Genomic DNA, 9,741 nt, shown 5'->3' on the forward strand with positions numbered 1-9,741 from the left:
TTTTTTAAATTACTTTGCATTTTTTTTAAGTTTAGCAGAAACACAAACACTCACGCTACCGCTTCTAATTTAGTATCTTGGGGGAAAAAAGACCCTTATGTCCACAAGTTAGGAATAACCACTCCCAAAATGTCTGGCACTTACAATATCTGGAAGCAAGATGCCAGACTAGATGACCCTTCAGTCACACAGGATCCTAAATTTTCAGATATACAGGGAGAGACCAGCAATATTTTTAAAAATTCAGTTATATGGCATAGAGAGCAAAGACATCATTTCTACATGCATCATACTCCCAGTTCAATTTATGGCAAACAAGAATATTTCTGAGATTTTCTTATTCTTAAGAACTCATCTGCAGGTCCTTAGCATATAGAACAACCCTGCAGCATGTAGTATCAGGCATACTCCTTTTCTGGACTAACGAGTGTTACTCAATAAGTCCACCTCCCCGTATTGGGGTTTTAGCACATTTTAGCAAGCTCCGTGCTGGAAAGTATCTAGTTCATTAAAAACTGGCCCCGAACTGCTATGCAAATATTTCTCTTTCAGAAGTAAATTCTTCTGAGAACCTGCTCTAAACAGTTCACTACAGATGCAGATCGTGATTTAATCCCAGTTTGGATTTGAGACATATCACAAAAGAAGAAAAATAATCTCAGTTGTGCAGAACTGTGCCCTGTGCCTTGTGCCGAATGAGGTTCCCATGATTCAGATGGGCAGGAGAAAAACACTATGTCATGAAAAAAAACAGATGTTGGCAGCTGGATTGACCGTGGTGGTGCTGTGACCGCACACAACATCATTTCTGCCCCAGCAAGAATTAATGCTGCTGGTGTCATCCCTTCCTAACAGCAGCATAAAAAGCAGCAGTATTTAAATAAACTCTTGAAGGAGGTTCATTGATCCATTAGTGAGAAGCTATGCCCTGGATTCAAGCAGATGAGAACGAGCCAAGCACAGGCATTGGCACAGGACTCCAGCTAAGCAAGTTTTCGCACTGTTGTGGTAGCAAGCATGAGAGATGCATTGAATAGATGGGTTCTAGCTTGCTGTTCTTCCAGAAAGGAGAGTGGTTTGGGCCCTTTTCCAGCAACCTCAGAAAAACTGCAGTGCAAGTCACTGGCAATTCCCTGCCAGAAGCTCAGCCTCGCTGCTCGGAGCTTGCTACTAGCTTGGCAGGCTGCTGCATCCACCTCGCAGCTGCTTGCATCCCACGCTGCATCTCCTGACTCCCTGCCAAGGCCCACGGTGGCTGTAGGAGGCTCTGGTCCTGGTCCCTTGCCATGCCATCCATGCCCTTGCCATGTCATGCCATCTGTCTGCAGCCACGCCTTAGGTAACCCCAAGGATTGCACGTCTCATGGGCTCGTCTCGGTGGGGGACAGTGGTGGGATTCGGTCCTGCTCTTCTGCAGTTCAACCAGCCACAGGTTTTGAAAATAAAAAGCATTTAAAAAATCAAAGGTGTCTGCCAAGGTGAGAAAGGCAGGAGCTTCTCTGGCTCTCATGCGTTTTTGCTTGAAGACCCTGGACTACCCCTGGTTGTGGGCTTTTCCTCTCGCAAGGGTGCACTCAGCTCTCCAGCTCCACAGAGGAAAATTTACAAGATTAAAAAAAAACCATTTCCAATAAAATATTTAGGGCACAGGAGATTTTCGTATCAGTTCATAAAAGATTTAAATACTAAAATATAAATGGTGTTTTGCGTGTTATTGCGAGGCAGCCTCAGGAAGGGAAATTTGAGGAAAGTGTTGCAACCTATGAAGTTCAGACAATACTATTAAAAGGCTGCCTGATCTGAGAGCTGCCAAAAAGATAAGTAAAACCAAATTCACCAGCAGTAAAGCAGTAGCCAAAGCGCTTATCTGCTTAAGTGGTGGCTAATGGAAGTTGAGACCATACAGGGGGTTGCTGCCATTTCTGGGACAGGCTGCCAGCAACATCAGCCATCCCGCAGCATCTCCCTGTCCTTCCATGGGGAACATGTGTGCCTTTCAAGGGACTGAACTGGAAGTCACAGCTGGTCTTGACTTTATTCCCAATGCCATGCTCAAAGTGTTTCAGAGGAGTTTAGCACCCCATTAGAGCACTACATGGAAAAGCTGCCATCTGCAGTGAAAACACATGGAGTTTCCAGTAGCAGGACATGTTTCCATGTCATCCCACAGAGACCATGCAGCTACACGGCCTGTGAAGTTCTGCATGGTCTGTTTTGTAAATGCTTTCCCTCAAAAGGATGATTTCTGCCTTTGTGCAGATGATCCACACAAATTCTTCAGCTACCAGGACACCGGGTTGCAGCTCCAAGACAAATGCAGCATTGGGAACTTAGGTGTTAGCTGTCACATCTCGTGATAGGCAGGAGGACAACTCACCTCAACGCAGAAAGGTTTATTGTGATATATATATAGCATTGTTCCTCTTAACATGAAGTGGTTTGCCAGAATTTGGGGTCTTGTGATTCCTCTTGGTTTAGAGCAGCCCCAGTCTTGTTCCCTGGCCATCCCAGGGACAGCCAGGATGTGTCATCTTCCCTTCTCACATCCAAGTGTGCCCCTCCACCCAGCCTTCTGCTCAGGGATGCTGCATCTCATCTCGCTGCCATCACCATAAGTCTGTGCTGGAATTGCTTTTATGTTCCTCCTTGACTCCTGGCTTTTTTCCAGACATTTTTCCCTCTCCGTGGCTCTCCACTGCTTGTTAGATGCAACTCTGCTCCAACCGCTCTCCAGCCACCAGAGTTCAGTTTATATTCCAGGCTTAACTAGTCCTCCAATCTGAGTATTAGCTACTATTGTTTCGGCTATCACTAAACCAAGGAGTGTGTATTTGCCTCCTCTCTTGGCCTCAGCAAAATTCTGCCAGCGAACCCATCAGCGCAAGGACCAGAGAAACATTTTCTAGCCGTCGCATACAGGAGCGTTCTGGCCAGCCTAAGGATGTCCATCTGCCTCCTTTCATAAGTTCTCCTGAACTAATGCACGCCCACAAACCACTTCTGGATGCAAACTTTTCTGCGTCCAGCACCAGCTGTCCAATATCACCAGTGATTTTCAAATTCTCCCCAGTGCTTTCCATTCAACATGGCATTCAGTGTCATAAAACAGAGGATGTGCCCAGAATAAGTGTCGGTGTGTGCACGGGAAGGCAGCATGATTTGCTTGCCCACCTGCAATGTCCATATTAATAGAATCATAGAATATCTCAAGTTGGAAGGGACCATTAAGCATTATCAATTCCAACTCCCTGCTCCTCGCAGGACTACCTAAAACTAAACCATACGACTAAGAGCATCATTCAGACACTCCTTGAACCCTGACAGGGCTTGCTGCCATGGCCGTTGCCCTGAAGAGCTTGTTCCAGTGACCAATGACCCTCTCAGTGAAGAACCTTTTCCTAATGTCCAACCTGAACTTTCCCCGATGCAGATTTGGAGGAAAACAAAGGTAATACTACCAAAACAAGTGACAGAGTACCTGCCACCATCCATTTCCCTGCTGAGTACATCATGCGAGTGCAATCAATAAGATTAGTTTAAATTATGGATTAACTGGACTCAGTTTGCCTGCAGCAGATTGGCAAGCACACAAACGACTCGTTTGGCAGTAACGCTGCCGCCAGTGGGTGAGCAAAGATTATTCTGAATAATAACAAAACTGAAGAGCTACAGACCAGATTTTCAGTAGTGCAGAGCCTACCTGTTTCCAGCCAAACTCCATAGGGGGCTGGGCATACCCAGCATAAATAAGAAACCTAATCCAGATGTCTGAGCGGGGAGTGCAGACCTAAAATATGTGGAACCTGAAACCACGCAGACGCAGGAGACATCCAGCATCAAGATGCAAGAACAGACAAGCTGTCCAAAGGGAGTTCATGTCAGAGGTATATGGCACGAGGGAGTCCTTGTTTTGTTTCATCTCTAAACACCCAACTGACAGATTTCTGCATAGCCAGAAGGAGCGCTTTCGTATTCCTGTGTTCTAAGCAGATCTTCAGTTGCTCAGAAGGATGGGATTTTTTGGTAGTATAAAACAGTTTTAATGACTGTAGGACCAGAGACCACCTAAATAAAGCAACAAGGAACCACCATCTGATTGCAGAGATACGAGGCTAAACAATTTACAAAAAAACAAGCCAGTTCACGACACAGTATCGCATTCTCTTTAATAAAAGTGGCCAGTGATTTAATGTGATGTGCTAACAGAAAGCAATAGTGCATTCCCAAGGAGGCACTCTTGTGCAACTGGTTACTACAGGCAACCAGCCGACTCCAAATGACTTCTGGAAGTCAGTCCTCTTCTCCCCATACCTCACTCACCTCACTGTAGAAGTGTGTTGTGAAAACTACTTGGACTGGCTTTAGCTCCTGTTTTGCTGTGGATTTAAAAAGAGCTGAAGAGGCTGATCCACAAACCTTCCTAACCAAGGGCAGAACAAGTATGACTGCTTCTTGTCAGCATCTCACCAGCCATATAAATGAAAATATTCTTCTCTGCAACTTTTACCCAATAGTGATGGCTTACAGTCTTCACTGACTCTTGCCCCATACCGTCTTTAATGCCCTGTAGCAATATCCCAGTGGCTGAAGCCACTCAAGCAGACCAAAAAATGCATCATGGGCAGTCTAAAATATTCCATGCTAATGTAATGGCTTTCTCCATTTGCACCATCTTTCTTCTCTGCACACTATACTTCATGACAACTGGACAGGCAGATTATAATAAAGCTCATGCATACCTTTTCAAATGATTTCTCATCAAGTCTCAGTGGGAACTACTTGAAGATTAAACTAATCATTCCTTGAGGCCTCTTATGGAGTGTTTTATCATTTTTTTTGGTGAATACATTATGGAGAACTTCACTGAAGTGCTGATCTGACAGGACCACTGAACACACAAGCTGGAGTGGCCGGACATGGCTGGCGCGTGTACATAAAACACAGGAAAGAAGTGGAGGACAGTGGTGTTGATGTTGTCCCAACACACATCTGGCAAATGACGACTTGGGATGTCCTTAACAAATGGGACAAGACAATCCCTTATCCATTTCTTCTGGCTGTGAAAACCAGTCTAGCAAAACCACGATAGTAAATGTCATCCAAAGTATCACCTTGCCTTTCTGAAAACAAAGCAGCAAGTCTGACAAGAGCTGTTTGACGTTATATGAAATATTCCTGATGAACTCTCTGATCTTCTCTGCCTCCTGAAATCTGGAGAATACCACGATGCTCACCCAAACCCCAGCTACTGTAGCTCATGTGCATCTCTGCTTTAGCCTGCTTCCACAATAACCAAATTCTTTTCATCGACCGATCTGCAGCTCTATCCCTGACCTCTGATCTGCTTGGTGCTCTCTGGGAATTGTACATGGCTATCAGATAACCACAGCTGACATCCAGACTTCCACCAGCCGCTGGGTAAGAGCCATAATGCTGGGTCGCGGCAGAATCCCAGACGAAAACAAATAACCTGCTTCTTCTGCAGTGCCTTGCAAGGTTAAGGAGTCATTTAATCAGAGATGAAAGCCAAAAGAAAAATCCAAGAAGGTTTTGAAGCAACAGAAAGTATCCCCTGGAATGTCAGAACCAGATACTTCACTCTGTAATAAAAACCATGGTCCCAAAAGCAGGATCAGATATATTCTTACTAGTGTTTGCTTTGACAGAAATACACATTTTCAGGTTGGTGCTGCTGCAAAGGCAGAAGAGAACCCTGAACACTGCTCACCACAACTGCTGGGAATATTTTGGGAGTATTTTATACATCTCATTACCGTAAATGTTTTAGAAACACTATTTTGCTCTATTCTACTCTGCCTCCCTATGTCTTTTTTATCCTACGAACAAGAACCCCTTCAGGCAGGCATCACGTGCAAGTTCCCATCTAAGCATTTAGAATATTACAGGTGGTGTGAGTTATCAGTCAAATTTCCTGAAATCACTCTCACTTTTAAGATCATTTAAATGCTTCCCACTACTTATGACATGCTACTATATAGGAAAGCAAGAGCACATTCATTTCAGATTAACATGATATGATTGCAGTACACTCAGAAATGGTCAAAAATCAACTCTCTCATTCCCAAATGCTCAATTCTATATGAAACCACATTAAACCATAAGTAAATCTCATGAATAAGGTTTTCATTTACCTTTGACTGTTAATTATTGGCAGAGAGTCAACATCTGTGCCACTGCTTATTTTATTCATACACACATATACATATACACACATACATATATATATATAAACATACACACACATGCTTTTTATATCTTTTTATATATACACACACACATTGTTTTATCTAGCTGATTTCTAATAGCAACTATTCCAACACAAGTCTTGGAAGAGGAGGAGAAGGGACAGCTGAAGCAAGACCAGGCCATTGCCTCATAGCAGAGCCCAGTGAAATTTCACTGTGTGCAGGATGTAGACGAGCACTTCTTTTTCCCTCAAAAAATTCATAAATGTATTGCATGTCCCTATAGACTCCGTATCATCTCAGGACAAATCCAAGACTGCTAAAAATCAAAAACATTCTTGGATACCACAAGTTGCTTTAATGTGTGCTGTAGTTTTACATAAGAATCACCAAAAAGAAAAATTATTTTGTCTGTCTTTAAGCAATATTCTCATCAGAAAAGTCTGCATGTAAAAGCTTGGGGAGACAATGAGATCAACTGCCAGTCCAACATGGGACTTCAAGAACGCATGTCCACTGTGAGAAACAAAAAGTTGTTGGACTCTCAAAATCACAAAGAAATGCTAAAAGTCAACACATTTTAAAATACACCCCTCCCCATGTACTAGCTAACATCTCTGACAGAGTCCAGTCGCACAGCAACCTCAGCGCATCAGGAGAAAGCAAACGGGTTCGAGGACAAAGTAGTGATCAGTTAAACCCTATAAAAATCCAAATCAGCAAAAAAAATAGTAGGTATTGTAACGCGGACTCCTCTAGCCACAAGGTAGAAACCTATGAAGCAACTCCATGCAAGGGACTGGAACAGTGACCAACCTGGCCTCCTCTGGCTGAAGAGAAGACAACACGGCAACTTCTCCACACTCAGAAATTGCAGCCCTGAAACACCTGGCCCCGTTCCCTTGCCCTGTGTTTTAGAGGTGGAGCAGAAGGGAGGCACAGGCTCAACACACAAACACTTTTATGGCTTTGGGGGGTTTTATGGTAGGGAAGAAAACCTTCCATACCTGCTGTCCTAGGAACAGAAGATCCTCCATGAGCCTTGAAGTCGACGCAGGAGTCCTCACAGCAGATCACCGACCCGGAGGAGAACTTCGTGTCTGGGGGAAAAAAAGTTCGGCAGAACAATTCACCATGTGGGGAGGTGAATGAGGAAACATCTCAGAGCAATTGAGGAGGAAGGTCAGCCATGCTTAGCCAAGATTATCTTGTAAAGGTCTAGATGAGGTGGGTTTAGTTTGGCTTGCAAACTCTAACCTTTCAAATAGCGCAGACAAATATATTCCCCATGCTAAATTACTTGAATTGGCCTGTAAATCTTCAACAACCTCACTCTTGTGTGCTGAAAGCTACTCACTTCGAGCCAAAAGAAAACGACAAACATCCTCATCCACATGTTACTGCTGCCAGCAAAAGGTGTCTCTAAAAAGACATCCCAGGCTCACCCAGGACACCAGCACATGCAATTTTTCCTACTTTTCTCTCATCTGCCGAACTCTTCTATTACTTAGTTAATGCTTAAAGCTCAGTGTGCTGTCCTTCAGAGGATCACAAATCCTTTTTAAAACATGGTGAGTCCTGAAGATATTGTTAACTCTATTGTACACAAGAAGAAGCCAGAGATAGCAAGAGAAAAAAAATTCAAAAGCTTCTAAATTACTGTGAAACTGAAGCAATTTCCAAAAGAGAATCGGACACTCCAGAGCTAAAGTCAACCTTGCACATCCTTCAGTTTCATCTCAAAATGAAACATGTTCTCACTTCACTTAGGCAAGGTCCTTAAAGCCAGAGAGGTACTAAAGAGTATTGCAACAGGAAACGATTTCCAAGAGCTAAATTAGCCATGACTTCTCTGCTCGTCCAAGAAAATAACTGATCAGGTGCCCAAGAGTCCACAGGAACCCATTTTTTTTTCACCAAAAGAAGATATTTGGGTACCTCAAGTTTTCCTTCCTCCATGTTGCGATCCCACCATCTTGGCTGAGCTGAACCTCTTGGCACTTATGCCCGTGAAAGCCCGTGTGGGATGGGGGATGAGCACAGCTCACGCTCCTCAACGTGGCTCTGGCGTCAGTGCGAGGGAGCAGCCGCTCCGACGTTCATTTAAAGACGTGGCTGGAGGAAGAGGATGTGGGTGGGGTGGCATGAAAACAGCACCCGCTGCCAGGCCATGGTGGTTGCAACCTCTCCCTGTGGAGAGAGGTGCTGGGTTTGGACTCTGCCTCCAGGGTCGGTTTTGATTTTTATCCCAGTGATGTTTTTTCATGTGAAGCGTGTAGTGAGCAGCCTTGGGAATGCCGCCAGGTGCCTGCTCCCCACCTCCCTTCAGGGGAGGTCCCAACCAGTGGGCCACAGTCAGGCTCCCACTTGCTTCTCCTCTCCGGCTCTGCGAATCCTTCTCCGCACCATGGCACAACTTCAATAGGGAGGGCTGAGCGGTTGCCTACAGCCTGGGAAGGGACAGGTGGATTTGAATACCCCTTGGGAGAAGGAGGACCCAAACCCGAGTTCCACCACTTCTGAGGCGAGTATTATGACAATTAAGTTATTACATGAAAACCACCGCACCGATCATTTGTATCTTAAACAGCAGCGCGAGGCTGTGAGCCGAGGCCTTGGCAAGAGGGGCAGGTTTGACTCCCCTGGCTGGGTTTGGAGCTTGCAGAGTGTGGGAGCCGCTTGTGGGATGCGGCTTGAGAGCCGGTACGAGAATGGGACACGGGTACCTGCAGCCAGAGCCAAAATCAGTGCAGAGAACCCAGGGGACAAGTGCCAGGGAGGGAACAAGGTCTTGCAAACAAGCCCTCTTAAAATCACCAAAGATACATCAGGTCCCACCATTCAAAGGCCTGACCTATTACTTCAGGGTTAAAATGTCAAGCTGAAAATCTCTTTATCACCACCAAAGTGCTTCTACCTTGAATTCTTAAGGGTTTGTTTAAGCTGAGGTTAAAAATAGTCCAGGCTCCTTGATTTTTAAGCAGATCATAAAACTCTCCGTAGTCCAATAGGCCATATAAAGTTTCTATAGTTTTACTAACTATTGTGTCTCTAATCCAGCTTCCTGAACCTTCTTCATCCTCAATCTAAAAGAGTTTAGCTGCAAAAATTTAAGAATTCCTTTAAGAAAGCCCTTTAGTTAAAGCAATGCTTAGTCAATGTGTTTTTATCACAAACATACACAATAAAGTAACAGCTAACTCTATGTTTAATTGTTAGAAGAGTATGTTTGTAATTAAAGACCAAGGCTATACATGTGTTTTTAAATCCTGTGAGCCTGATTTTCTTAAATTTTGCTCTTTCTTCCAATTCTTTAAATATGTATTTGAAAGAAGTGGAAGGACAAGTAGCACTCTTTGGAAGTTGCAAATAAGTCTTTTGAGAAAATAAGTACATTTTAGTCTGACTGAAATATACTAACCATAAAAACAGGAGCTATACAGTAAAAAATGGACACTTTTTGACAAAACAGGAGGTATTTAGAGGACATGTCCCTCTAAATAGGGCTAGCTTAGTAGGCTGAGTAAACAGAAAT

General features: G+C 44.1%; 1 protein-coding gene across 1 annotated transcript in view; it reads right to left on the reverse strand.

Annotated features, from left to right (window-relative positions):
- Positions 1–7,304, reverse strand: part of MSANTD1 (Myb/SANT DNA binding domain containing 1) — a gene marked incomplete at its 3' end in the record, with an annotated part of 33,407 nt that extends 26,103 nt beyond the window's left edge. The window contains exon 1 of the mRNA XM_080344452.1: positions 7,214–7,304. The remainder of the gene's footprint in view (positions 1–7,213) is intronic.
- Positions 7,305–9,741: the final 2,437 nt, after the last annotated feature.

Source organism: Nesoenas mayeri, assembly GCF_963082525.1.
Source record: "Nesoenas mayeri genome assembly, chromosome: 4".
NCBI classification, from domain to species: domain Eukaryota; kingdom Metazoa; phylum Chordata; class Aves; order Columbiformes; family Columbidae; genus Nesoenas; species Nesoenas mayeri.